This window comes from Hyaena hyaena, unplaced genomic scaffold (genome assembly GCF_003009895.1).
Source record: "Hyaena hyaena isolate Hyena2069 unplaced genomic scaffold, ASM300989v1 scaffold_865, whole genome shotgun sequence".
Classification (NCBI taxonomy): domain Eukaryota; kingdom Metazoa; phylum Chordata; class Mammalia; order Carnivora; family Hyaenidae; genus Hyaena; species Hyaena hyaena.
This window is the reverse complement of record NW_024081498.1, coordinates 531596-543624: the sequence shown is the minus strand read 5'-3', so window position 1 is coordinate 543624 and position 12029 is coordinate 531596. Positions and strand designations below refer to the sequence as shown.

General features: G+C 40.5%; 1 protein-coding gene across 1 annotated transcript in view; it reads right to left on the bottom strand.

Moving 5' to 3' along the window:
* The window catches only part of CHM (CHM Rab escort protein), a 247159-nt gene that overhangs the window by 101904 nt on the left and 133226 nt on the right, over window positions 1-12029 (bottom strand). The window lies entirely within an intron of this gene.

Sequence of the window (12029 nt, the reverse complement as noted above, 5' to 3'; positions counted from 1 at the left end):
TAGCTCTGAACACCTACCTTAGGGTACTATGAGGCCAAGAGGCAAGGAAGTATACATTTTATGGGACTCGCCTTAAACAGAAAAAACAACAACAAAACAAAACTACAAATGTACTGAATATAGTAGGTAATAACTACCAAAAAAAGTCACTACAAACATACCCTTGAGATACTTTATGAAATGATATTACAGATCTGTTACAAGAGAATTCCAAGTGACCAGTAAGCATCATCACTGTACTTAAGTTATAACCCAGATTAATTTGTACTCGTAAAGCAGAAGTTCATTCAGTAGTAATTAAGACAATAAAGCTTCAGTGACTGCCATCTATCTACACAAAATTCAACTGTTTTATTTACTTTTAACTGTATTCTGACATATACATTTACTAGAGTACTATACTTAAAACAGCATTGAGTTTTCCATCATGTTTATCCAGTGTCTGCTAGCCAGAAAAATGTTATGTGGGGAAGCCATCTTGTATGTGTATGTTTATATTTATATACTTAAATACACACAGCACATTTAAATGCAGCACATAGCATGTTTATGGGTTATAAACTTATATTGCATATTTATACTACATCATGTTTACAGGTTACATATTTATGTTTCTTAGTCATGTGTTTACTTATATTACCATCCCTTTTCTTTCTTTCTTGGTATTTGGTATCTTTCCTCCAGCAGGAAATAGGGGGAAGGGAAGTATTATTTTTGCTACAGATGGTCTATCTCCAGGGAATGTGAAATTGAACAACTTCATCTCTATTCCCCTACTCAAGATCCCCTCTGCAACTCAAGTGATTGCCATCCAACTCAGCACAGACTTCCTATTTGCCCAGAACTAAGTGCTTTCTCAAGAGCAAGACCTAAAAAATAGGTAATGACTCCTATAACCTCAGAAAACAGTTATGTTCTAAACACTCCCAAGCCATACTTCATTCCATGGTATAAGTTCTTAGGATTCATTACCTATGAAGTTTTAGACTATTCAGCAAGACCATCAAAAACAAAAATTGAAAAAAAAAATCTCAAACGAGTGGTTCATTATTACAACACGGACTCACTGACAGTGATCTGGTATGTCCAAATTGACACGCCCTACTTAATCTTGGTCATGGTGATAGAACCCAAAGGAACTTGTTTGGCAAGCAGTGATCACCAAAACTAAGTGGTCAATAAAAGTTTAGTGTATAATCTCATCCATGATGTACAAATTACACAGAGATCAGCTCTTGAAGATGGTTGTGAAATTAATGTGACAGTCTGTCTATAGACTGAGATTGCCTAGGTGCCTATCCTGATTCCCCCTTTACTACCTGAATGACTATAATCTCAAGATTATAAAATGGAGATAATAGTAATAATACCTATCGCAAAGGGTTGTTGAATGGATTAACTGAGCCTGGCACATCATAAATGTTCAATAAATTGTAGCTTTTGTTAGGTACCACTTCCTATAGCAAAAGGGACAATGATTATAGACTATACCACCCAAGTGAGGTTTGTAGGCTACACTGCTATTACTGTCTCTGAAAATCTGCCTACAGGTATTCAAGGGCAGTATTTTCTTCTAACAAAAGTTAAGCATGTTAGGCAGGTGGTCAATTCAGCTACCTTCTCTGAAGGGAACTCTGACAGTTCTTTTTTTTTTTAATATTTTTTTTTAGTGTTTTATTTATTTATTTTTTTAAGTTCATCTTGTTGCTTTATTTTTTAAATTTTATTTATTTATTTTTTTTACAAATACTTTATTGTCAAGTTGTTATCCATATAACACCCAGTGCTCATCCCAACAAGTGCCCCCTTCCATGCCCATGTTTTATTTATTTCTGAGAGAGAGAGAGAGACAAACAGACAATGTGAGCAGGGGAGGGGCAGAGAGAGAGGGAGATACAGAATCTGAGGCAGGCTAGCTGTCAGCACAGAGACCGACACAGGGCTTGAACCCACGAATCGTGAGATCATGACCTGAGCTGAAGCTGGACTCTTAACTGACGGAACCACCCAGATGCCCCATGGGAACTCTGACAGTTCCAAGAAAACTGTTGTTGCTGATAAAGACAAGCACAGAGATTTATTTCTTCATTCCCTTATATTTATGAAACTAAACCGACTATGTCCCAGAGGTAGTTCTGGGCACTAGGAATATAAAAATAAACAAGACAAATGCTGTCCTTGATGACATATAACTTATCTAGTGCATGAGAGACAATAAACAAGAAATAAAATAATAGTAGTGATGTGTGTTCTGAAACAAAATAGGATAATGCAAAGGTGATAAGAGGATCTGAATGCTAGACAGAGAAACCAGGAAGAACTTCTTTGAGAAATTTATATTTGAGCCAAGACGTGAATGATCAAAAGAAATCAACTGTGTGTAGATCTGGAGGAATAGTCTAAGCAGAAAGAATAGCAATGTGAAGACTTAGAAATGTAAGCTAATTCAGTGTATTTGAGGAAGATAGAGAGCCAGTGGCACTGGAACACGTGAATAGAGAGCAACATAGTATGAAATGGGGTCACAGAAATAGTCAAGGGCCTGATCATGCAGTGCTTCAAACACCAGAGTGAAAATCATGAAATTTATTCTAAGTACAATGAGAAGCTCTGAGTAGAATACTGACACAATCAGATTTGTATTTTATTTTTCATTCTTAAAACTTTCTATTACAAAAAATCTCAAATGTACAGAACAGTGATATAAGATAGTTCCCTTTTACCCAACACCCAGATTCAACATTTATCAAGATTTTTTTTAGCATTGGAATGCATCTTTTTTTGGACTTTAAAAAATTTTAATTCCAGTCCAATATACACTATTAGTTTCAGGTGTACAATATGCCAATTCATCAATTCTGTACATTACTCAGTGCTCGTCATGTTAAGTGTACTCTTAATCCCCTTCACCTATTTCACCTATCTCCCCACCCTCCTCCCCTCTGGTAAGTATCAGTTTGTTCTCTATAGTTAAGTGTCTATTTCCTGACTTGTCTCTCTCTCTCTCTTTTTTTTTTTTTTTTATCCTTGCTCATTTGTTTCTAAATTCCACATGAGTGGGGTTGGAGGCAAGATGGCGGAGAAGTAAGGAGCTCCATACATTTTGCCTGCACCCATCTCTCAAACAGAGAAGGCCTGAAGTCGTAGGACACTGAGCCACAGGAGTTTGGGAAGAGAAAGAGACAGAGTACACTGGGAAGGAAACCTCATGAGTGCGTGAGTGCGAACTGGGGAAGATAAAAGCGGGACAGGACCCAGAGATACGGAGGGAGGGCAGGGAACCCGTCTTGCCTGCAGCTGCAGTGAGTGATTAACCAGCGAGTGGTGGTGAGCTGCCGCGAGTCCAGGGGAAAGGAAAGAAAAGCTGAGATTGGTCATAGAACCATCCCTGGAAAAGAGAAAAACCTCGGCTTGGAAAGACCGTGTTTTTTAGCTCTGGCTGGGCTGCTGACTTTAAACTAGATGCCCTGGTCCCAGAAGGCTCCAGGAATAACTGAACTGTCGCACGCCCGGTACCATCCATGGCAGCGGCAGCCCGGTGAACCAACAGAAACTCCTGCAAGGTGGTCCCTACACCTGGTGAAGTGGCAGCAGTGCGTGCAACAACAGCCCAAAACGACTGCGGCAGCGGCGACCCTGTGAAGAGGCGGTGGTGAGTGCAACAGCACCCTGCTGAAGCAGTGGCAACAGCGGAGGCAACCCGGTGAAGCAGTGCTGGCGCCCAGTGAAGCTGCAGGGGCGCGAGACAGCCGCCCGCTGAAAAAGCGGCGGCGCGCTGCAGCCACACAGACTCTACCGACCTGAAGTTGCTATGCTCCTTGAACACACTCGGTTGTATCACTGCTTGACCCCTGGGGATCTGAGGCTGGGACACTTCCCCCACCCCCACTCAATCCCCAGGCAACAGGGAACCAGCGACCTGCAGGACTATTCAGGGCACTATAACAAAGCCCTCAGACTGGGACCTGGAAACAAGAAGGGTGTGGGGCACAGAACTCAGTCCTCCTTGGCTACATCTTCACAACAGAGAGATCTGAACGAAGAAGTGATTTGCAACACTTGGTTGAGAAGGGACTGGGGCCACGCCATTCTTCTCCACACAACCACCAAGGAGGGGCCTCAGGGAGGCCGGCAGACACAGTGGAGACTGGACCTGCCTACACCAAACCACCCCCGTCCCCTCCAGATAGCTATTTTGTTGCTGTTTGTTATAGCTGCTTTTACCTAGGCTGGGTTTGCATGATTATTGGTTTTATCTGTGCTTTTGTGTACATGTGTTCCCTCTGTGGTGTCTGTTTTCTTTTTCCAGAGCTGCCTCAAGAAAGAAGCCAAACTACACATGGTGGAAAGTCCGAAATATCACTACCAATAGGGAAACATACTAACAAAACACTCCACAAGAGAAACCAAGAGACACCATCCAAAGAACACTTCCTGAACAGACAGGCCCTGAACAGTCAAAAGAGCCCTCTCTAATACAACAGAACTCGCAGGGGTAGAGTGTAAAACAAACTTTTAATATTAACAAGAGATAGAAAGCTAACCAAAATGACGAAATGGAAGAACTCTCCTGCAAAGAAACTCCAGAAAAATTATGGCTAGAGAACTGCTCAAAACAGAAATAAGCAACATAACTGAACAAGAATTTAGAACGATAATCATAAAATTAATCGCCGGGCTTAAAAAAAGCATGGAGGAAATCAGAGAAACTATGGCTACATACAATATGTGGCTTAAAAATAGTTATTGTGAATTAAAAAAATGCGATAAGGAGATACAAAATAAACTGGAGGCGTCCAATGCACAGACTGAAGAGGCAGAAAGGAGAATAAGTGATTTATAGCACACTATTATAGAAAAAGAAGAAACTGAGAAAAAGAGAGATAAACTGATCCAGGAACATGAAAGAAGAGTTCAAAGGCTCAGCGATACAATCAAATGGAACAATATCCATATCTTAGGAATTTCAGAAGAGGAAGAGAGAGGGAAAGGTACTAAAGGAGTCCTGGAATAAATTACAACAGAGAACTTCCCCAACCTGGAGAGGGAAGTAGAAGTTGAAATTCAAGAGGTACAGACAACTCCACTCAGATGTAACTTGAATCAATCATCTGCAAGACAGATCATAGTGAAACTGGCAAAATATAAAGAAAAAGAGAGAATTTTGAAAGCAGCTAGGGAGAAAAGGGCCCTACCATACAAAGGGAAACCTATTAGAGTCGTGACAGACCTATCTACTGAAACTTGGCAGGCTAGAAAGGAATGGCAGGAAATCTTCAATGTGATGAACGGAAATAATATGCAGCCAAAAATCCTCTATCCAGCAAGCCTTTCATTCAGAATAGAAGTAGAGATAAAAGTCTTTCCAAATAAACAAAAATTGAAAGAATTTGTCACCACGAATCAGCCCAACAAGAAATCCTGAAGGGGACTCTCTGAGGGAAGTGTTGCAAGAAACGCAAGATAGCAGAGACACCATAACAAGCATGAATCCCACAAAGGACACAATGAATCTAAACCCACATATTTCAATAATAACACAGAATGTAAATGGGCTGATTGCTCCAATCAAAAGACAGGGTAGTAGAATGGATTAAAAAACCAAAATGCATCTATTTGCTGTCTACAAGAAACGCATATTAGATTGGAAGATACATTCAGATTAAAAGTAAGGGGACGGAGAAATATATATCATGCTATGGAAGTCAAAAGAAAGCTGGAGTAGCTATACTTATATCAGACAAACTGGACTTTAAATTAAAGACAATAACAAGAGATGAAGAAGGGTATTATATACTAATTACAGGGCCTATCCATCAGGAAGAACTAACAATTATAAATTTCTACACACCGAATATGGGAGCACCTAAATATTAAAACAATTAATCACGGACAGAAACAATCTTATACATAAGAATGTGCTAACAGTAGGGGACGTTAAGACTCCACTTACACCAATGGATACATCAACCAGACAGAAAATCACTAAAGAAACAACAGACTTGAATGACACATTGGACTAGGTGAATCTGACCGATATATTCAGAACTCTACATCCTGACGCCAGGGAATTTACTTTCTTCTCAAGTGTGCATGGCACATTCTCCAAGATTGATCACATACTGGGAAATAATGCAGCCCTCAATAAATATAAAAGAATTGACATCATACCATGCACACTTTCAGATCATAATGCTTTGAAATTTGAAATCAATCACAGGAAGAAGTCAGGAAAACCTCCAAAAACATGGAGGTGAAAGAACACCCTACTAAAGAATGAATGGGCCAATCAGGTAAATAGAGAAGACAATTAAAATTATATGGAGGGGGCTTGCCTGCCGGATGCGCCGAGCCCGAGCCCGCTGGAGTGAGGAAAACCACGTCCCTCTATGGCTTGTCATCCGAAACACGAACTCACAGGCGAATTTCCCAGTTTTTAGTTCTTTGCCTTCCCTCTCGAGTTCCAGCAAGCCAGGAGCGCAGGCGCCCGGTGTCCGCACAGCTCTTTCAGGGACCCCAGCCACCCGGGAGCTACAATGGTGGCAGGCGCGCCGCCACTCTGAAGTCCAGCCGTCAGGAGCCACCACAAAGCAGCAGTCTGTGCGCTCAGCCCCCCTGGGACCAGTTGGCACGAGGGGACCTGATGTGCAGATTCTGTTGCCGGAAGTCAACCTTGGTTGGAAGCAGCAGAACAGTTTCTGACAAATCATCAGGTGAATAGTAGCCTAAGGCTACATCGCAGGCTGGAGTCCTTCACCTTACTTCCTCGGCTCAGGTTCAAAATTAATCATCTCACAGCATCACAGGAAGAAAGGCTTATAACTGCCAGGCCTATTCAGAAACACTCATGGACATAAGTACAGAGACATTCATGGACATAACTATCAAACACCCATTAATGCACAGATACATACATTTGAATGATTTTATAGTTTCAGGAGGGGGCAAGATGGTAGAGAAGTAAGGAGCTCCGTACTTGCACTTGCGCCCATACATCACACAGAAAAGATCTGAAGCCATTGGAAAGCTTACAAAACCTGAGCGATTGGGAGAAAAACAACGCAAAATCCACTGAGAAAGCCTTCTAATGGCTACCTCAAGAAACAAGCCAGAGTACACAAGGTGGAGAGTCCCAAATATCAGTACGAATAAGAAAATAAAATAACCAAGGTCCCAACACGAGAGACCAAGAGATACCATTCAAAAAACACTCTCTGAAAGGATAGGCCCTGGAAAGTCAAAGAGTCTTCTTGGATATAGCAGCGCACATAGATACAGAGAGCATTAACAGGTCTCTAAAACCAACAAGAGCCGGAAAGCTAACTACAATGACGAAACGAAAGAGCTCTCCTCCAAAGAAACTCCAAGAAGAAATGACAGCTAATGAACTGCTCAAAACAGATATCAGCAGCATAACTGAACAAGATTCTAGAATAATAATGGTAAAATTAATTGCTGCGCTTGAGAAAAACATATGGGACATCAAAGAAACTATGGCTACAGACAGAATGGAAAATAAAAATAGGCATGAAGAATTAAAAAATGCGATAAATGAGATCCATAATAAATTAGAGGCCTCCAATGCACAGAATGAAGAGGCAGAAAGGAGAATAAGTGATTTAGAAGACACCATAATAGAAAAACAAGAAGCTGACACAAAAAGAGACAAACTGATCCAGGAACAGGAAAGGAGAATTCGAGAGCTCAGCGATACGGTCAAACGCAACAATATCCATATCATAGGAATCCCAGAAGAGGAAGAGAGAGGGAAAGGTGCTGAAGGAGTCCTGGAACAAATTAGAGCAGAGAACAACCCCGACCTGGGGAAGGAAGTAAATGTGGAAATACAAGAGGCTCAGAGGACTCCCCTCAGACGTAACTTGAATCGATCTTCTGCACGGCATATCATAGTAAAAATGGCAAAATACAAGGACAAAGAGAGAATTGTGAAAGCAGCTAGGGAGAAAAGGGCCCTAACATACAAAGGGAAACCTATCAGAGTGGTGACAGACCTATCTACAGAAACTTGGCAGGCCACAAAGGAATGGCAGGAGATCTTCACTGTGATGAACAGTAAAAATATGCACCCAAGAATCCTCTATCCAGCAAGCCTGTCATTCAAAATAGAAGGAGAGATAAAAAAAACCTTTCCAAATAAACAGAAATTGAAAGAATTTGTCACCACGAAGCCAGCCCTACAAGAAATCCTGAGGGGGACGCTCTGAAGGAAAGGTTGCAAGGAACAAAGATACCAGAGACACCACCACAAACATGAACCCTACAAAAGATACAAAGACTCTAAACCCACATATTTCAATAATAACACTGAATGTAAATGGGCTGAATGCTCCAATCAAAAGACATAGGGTAGCAGAATGGATTAAAAAACAAAATCCATCTATATGCTGTCTACAAGAAACTCATTTTAGACGGGAAGATACCTTCAGATTAAAAGTAAGGGGATGGAGAAATATATATCATGCTACAGGAAATCAAAAGAAAGCCGGAGTAGCGATACTTATATCAGACAAACTGGACTTTAAATTAAAGACAATCACAAGAGATGAAGAAGGGCACTACATAATAATTACAGGGTCCATCCATCAGGAAGAACTAACAATCATAAATGTCTACGCACCGAATATGGGAGCACCTAAATATCTAAAACAATTAATCACAAACAGAAACAAGCTTATAGATAAGAATGTGCTAATAGCAAGGGACTTTAATACTCTGCTTACAGCAATGGATAGGTCAACCAGACAGAAAATCACTAAAGAAATAATGGACTTCAAAGACACATTGGACCAGATGGATCTGACGGATATATGTAGAACTTTACATACTGAGGCCAGGGAATTCACTTTCTTCTCAAGTGCGCATGGCACATTCTCCAAGATAGATCCCATACTGGGACATAAAGCAGCCCTCAATATATATAAAAGAATTGAGATCATAACATGTACACTGTCAGAAAATAATGGTTTGAAACTTGAAATCAATTACAAGAAGAACTCTGGAAAACCTCCAAAAACATGGAGGTTAAAGAACACCCTACTAAAGAATGAATGGGCCAATCAGGCAATTAGAGAGGAAATTAAAAAATATATGGAAACAAATGAAAATGAGAACACAACAATTCAAAATCTATGGGATGCGGCAAAGGCAGTCCTAAGAGGAAAGTACATTGCTCTCCAGGCCTATTTCAAGAGATTAGAAAAAACGCAAGTCCTAATCTAACAGCTCACCTGAAGGAACTAGAGGCAGAGCAACAAGAGCACCCTAAATCCAGTAGAAGAAGAGAAATAGTAAAAACTAGGGCAGAAATTAACAACATAGAGACCAAAGAAACAATTGAACAGATCAATGAAACCAAGAGTTGGTTTTTTGAAAAAAGAAACAAAATTGACATCCGTCTAGCCAGACGTATCAAAAAGAAAAGAGAGAGCACCCAAATACACAAAATCATGTATGAAAATGGACTAATTATAACCAACCCCTCAGAAATACAAGCAATTATCAGGGAATACTATGAAAAATTATATGCCAACAAAGTGGAAATCTTAGAAGAAATGGACAAATTCCTAAACACACACTCACTACCAAAAAACACGGGAAGAAATAGAAAACCTGAACAGACCCATAACGAGGGAAGAAATCGAATCAGTGATCAAAAACCTCTCAACAAATAAGAGCCCTGGACCTGATGGCTTCCCTTGGGAATTCTACCAGACATTGAAAACAGAATTAATACCAATTCTTCTCAAGCTATTCCAAAAACTAGAAATCGAAGGAAAACTCCCGGATTCATTTTATGAAGCCAGCATCACTCTGCTTCCCAAGCCAGACAGAGATCCATCAAAAAAAGAGAACTACAGGCCAATATCCTTGATGAAATCGGATGCAAAAATTCTCAACAAGATCCTTGCAAATCGAATCCAGCAACACATAAAAAGAATCATCCACCAAGATCAAGTGGGATTCATTCCTGGGTTACAGCGCTGGTTCAACATTCGCAAATCAATGTGATACATCACATCAACCAAAGAAAAGATAAAAACCATATGATCCTGTCCATAGATGCAGAAAAACATTTGACCAAATACAGCATCCCTTCTTAATAAAGACTCTAGAGAAAGTTGTGATAGAAGGAACTGTCTTAAACATCATAAAAGCCATCTATGAGAAGCCTTCAGCTAACATCATCCTCAACGGGGAAAAACTGAGTTTTCCCCCTGAGATCAGGAACACGACAGGGATGTCCACTCTCACCACTGTTGTTTCCCATAGTGCTGGAAGTCCTAGCATCAGTCATCAGACAACAAAAGGAAATCAAAGGCATCAGAATTAGCAAAGAGGAAGTCAAACTTTCACTCTTCGCAGATGACATGATACTCTACATCGAAAACACGACAGACTCCACCAGAAGCCTACTAGAACTGATCCAAGAATTCAGCCAAGTTGCAGGGTACAAAATCAACGTACAGAAATCGGTTGCATTTTTATACACCAACAATGAAGCAACAGAAAGAGAAATCAAGATACTGATCCCATTCACTATTGCACAAAAAACCATAAAATACCTAGGAATAAACCTAACCAAGGATACAAGAGATCTGTATGACGAAAACGATAGAAAACTATGAAGGAAATTGAAGAAGACACAAAGAAATGGAAAAACATTCCATGCTCATGGACAGGAAGAATAAATATAGTTAAGATGTCATTACTACCCAAAACTATATACACATTCAATGCAATTCCAATCAAAATTTCACCAGCATACTTCTCAAAGCTAGAGTAAACTATCCTAAAATTTGTATGGAACCACAAAAGACCCCGAATAACCAAAGGAATACTGAAAAATAAAACCAAAACGGGAGGTATCACCATCCCAGACTTTAGCCTCTACTACAAAGCTGTCATCACCAAGACAGTATGGTATTTGCACAAAAACAGACACATAGACCAATGGAATAGAATTGAGAACTCAGAAGTGGACCCAAAAGTACACAGCCAACTAATCTTTGACAGAGCAGGAAAGAATATCCAATGGAAAAAAGACAGCCTTTTGAACAGATGGTGTTGGGAGAATTGGACAGCAACATGCAGAAGAATGAAACTAGATCATTTTCTAACACGATGCACAAAACTAAACTCAAAATGGATAAAGGACCTGAACGTGAGACAGAAAACTATCAACACCCTAGAGGAGAAAGCAGGAAACAACCTCCTTGACCTCCACCGGAGCAACTTCTTGCTTGACACATACCCCAAAGCAAGGGAATCAAGAGAAAAAATAAACGATTGGGACTTCATCAAGATGAAATGCTTCTGCACAGCAAAGGAAACAACCCATGAAACTAATACGCAACTGACAAAACGGGAAAAGATAGTTGCAAATGACACATCAGATAAAGGGTTAACAATCAAAATGTATAAGGAACTCACCAAACTCCACACCCCATAAACAAACAACCCAGGGAAGAAATGGTCAGAAGATATGAACAGACACTTCTCCAAAGAGGACATCCAGATGGCCAACAGACACATGAAACGATGCTCAGCATCCCTCCTCATCAGGGAAATACAAATCAAAACCACATTGAGATACCACCTCACGCCAGTGAGAGTTGCTAAAATGAGTAAATCAGAGAACTCTAGATGCTGGCGAGGATGTGGAGAAACGGGCACCCTCCTACACTCTTGGTGGTAATGTAAACTGGTACAGCCCCTGTGGAAAACACTGTGGAGGTTCCTCAGGAAACTAACAATAGAACTCCTCTGTGACCCAGCAGTAGCAGTGGTAGGAATTTACCCAAGGGATACAGAAATGCTGAGGCATAGGAGCACATGGATCCCAATGATCATAGCAGCACTCTCCACAATAGCTAAAACATGGAAAGAAACTAAGTGTCCATCATCAGACGAATGGATCAAGAAGATGTGGTTTATCTATACGATGGAATACTACATGGCAATGAGAAAGAATGAAATCTGGCCATGTGTAGCAACATGGATGGACCTTG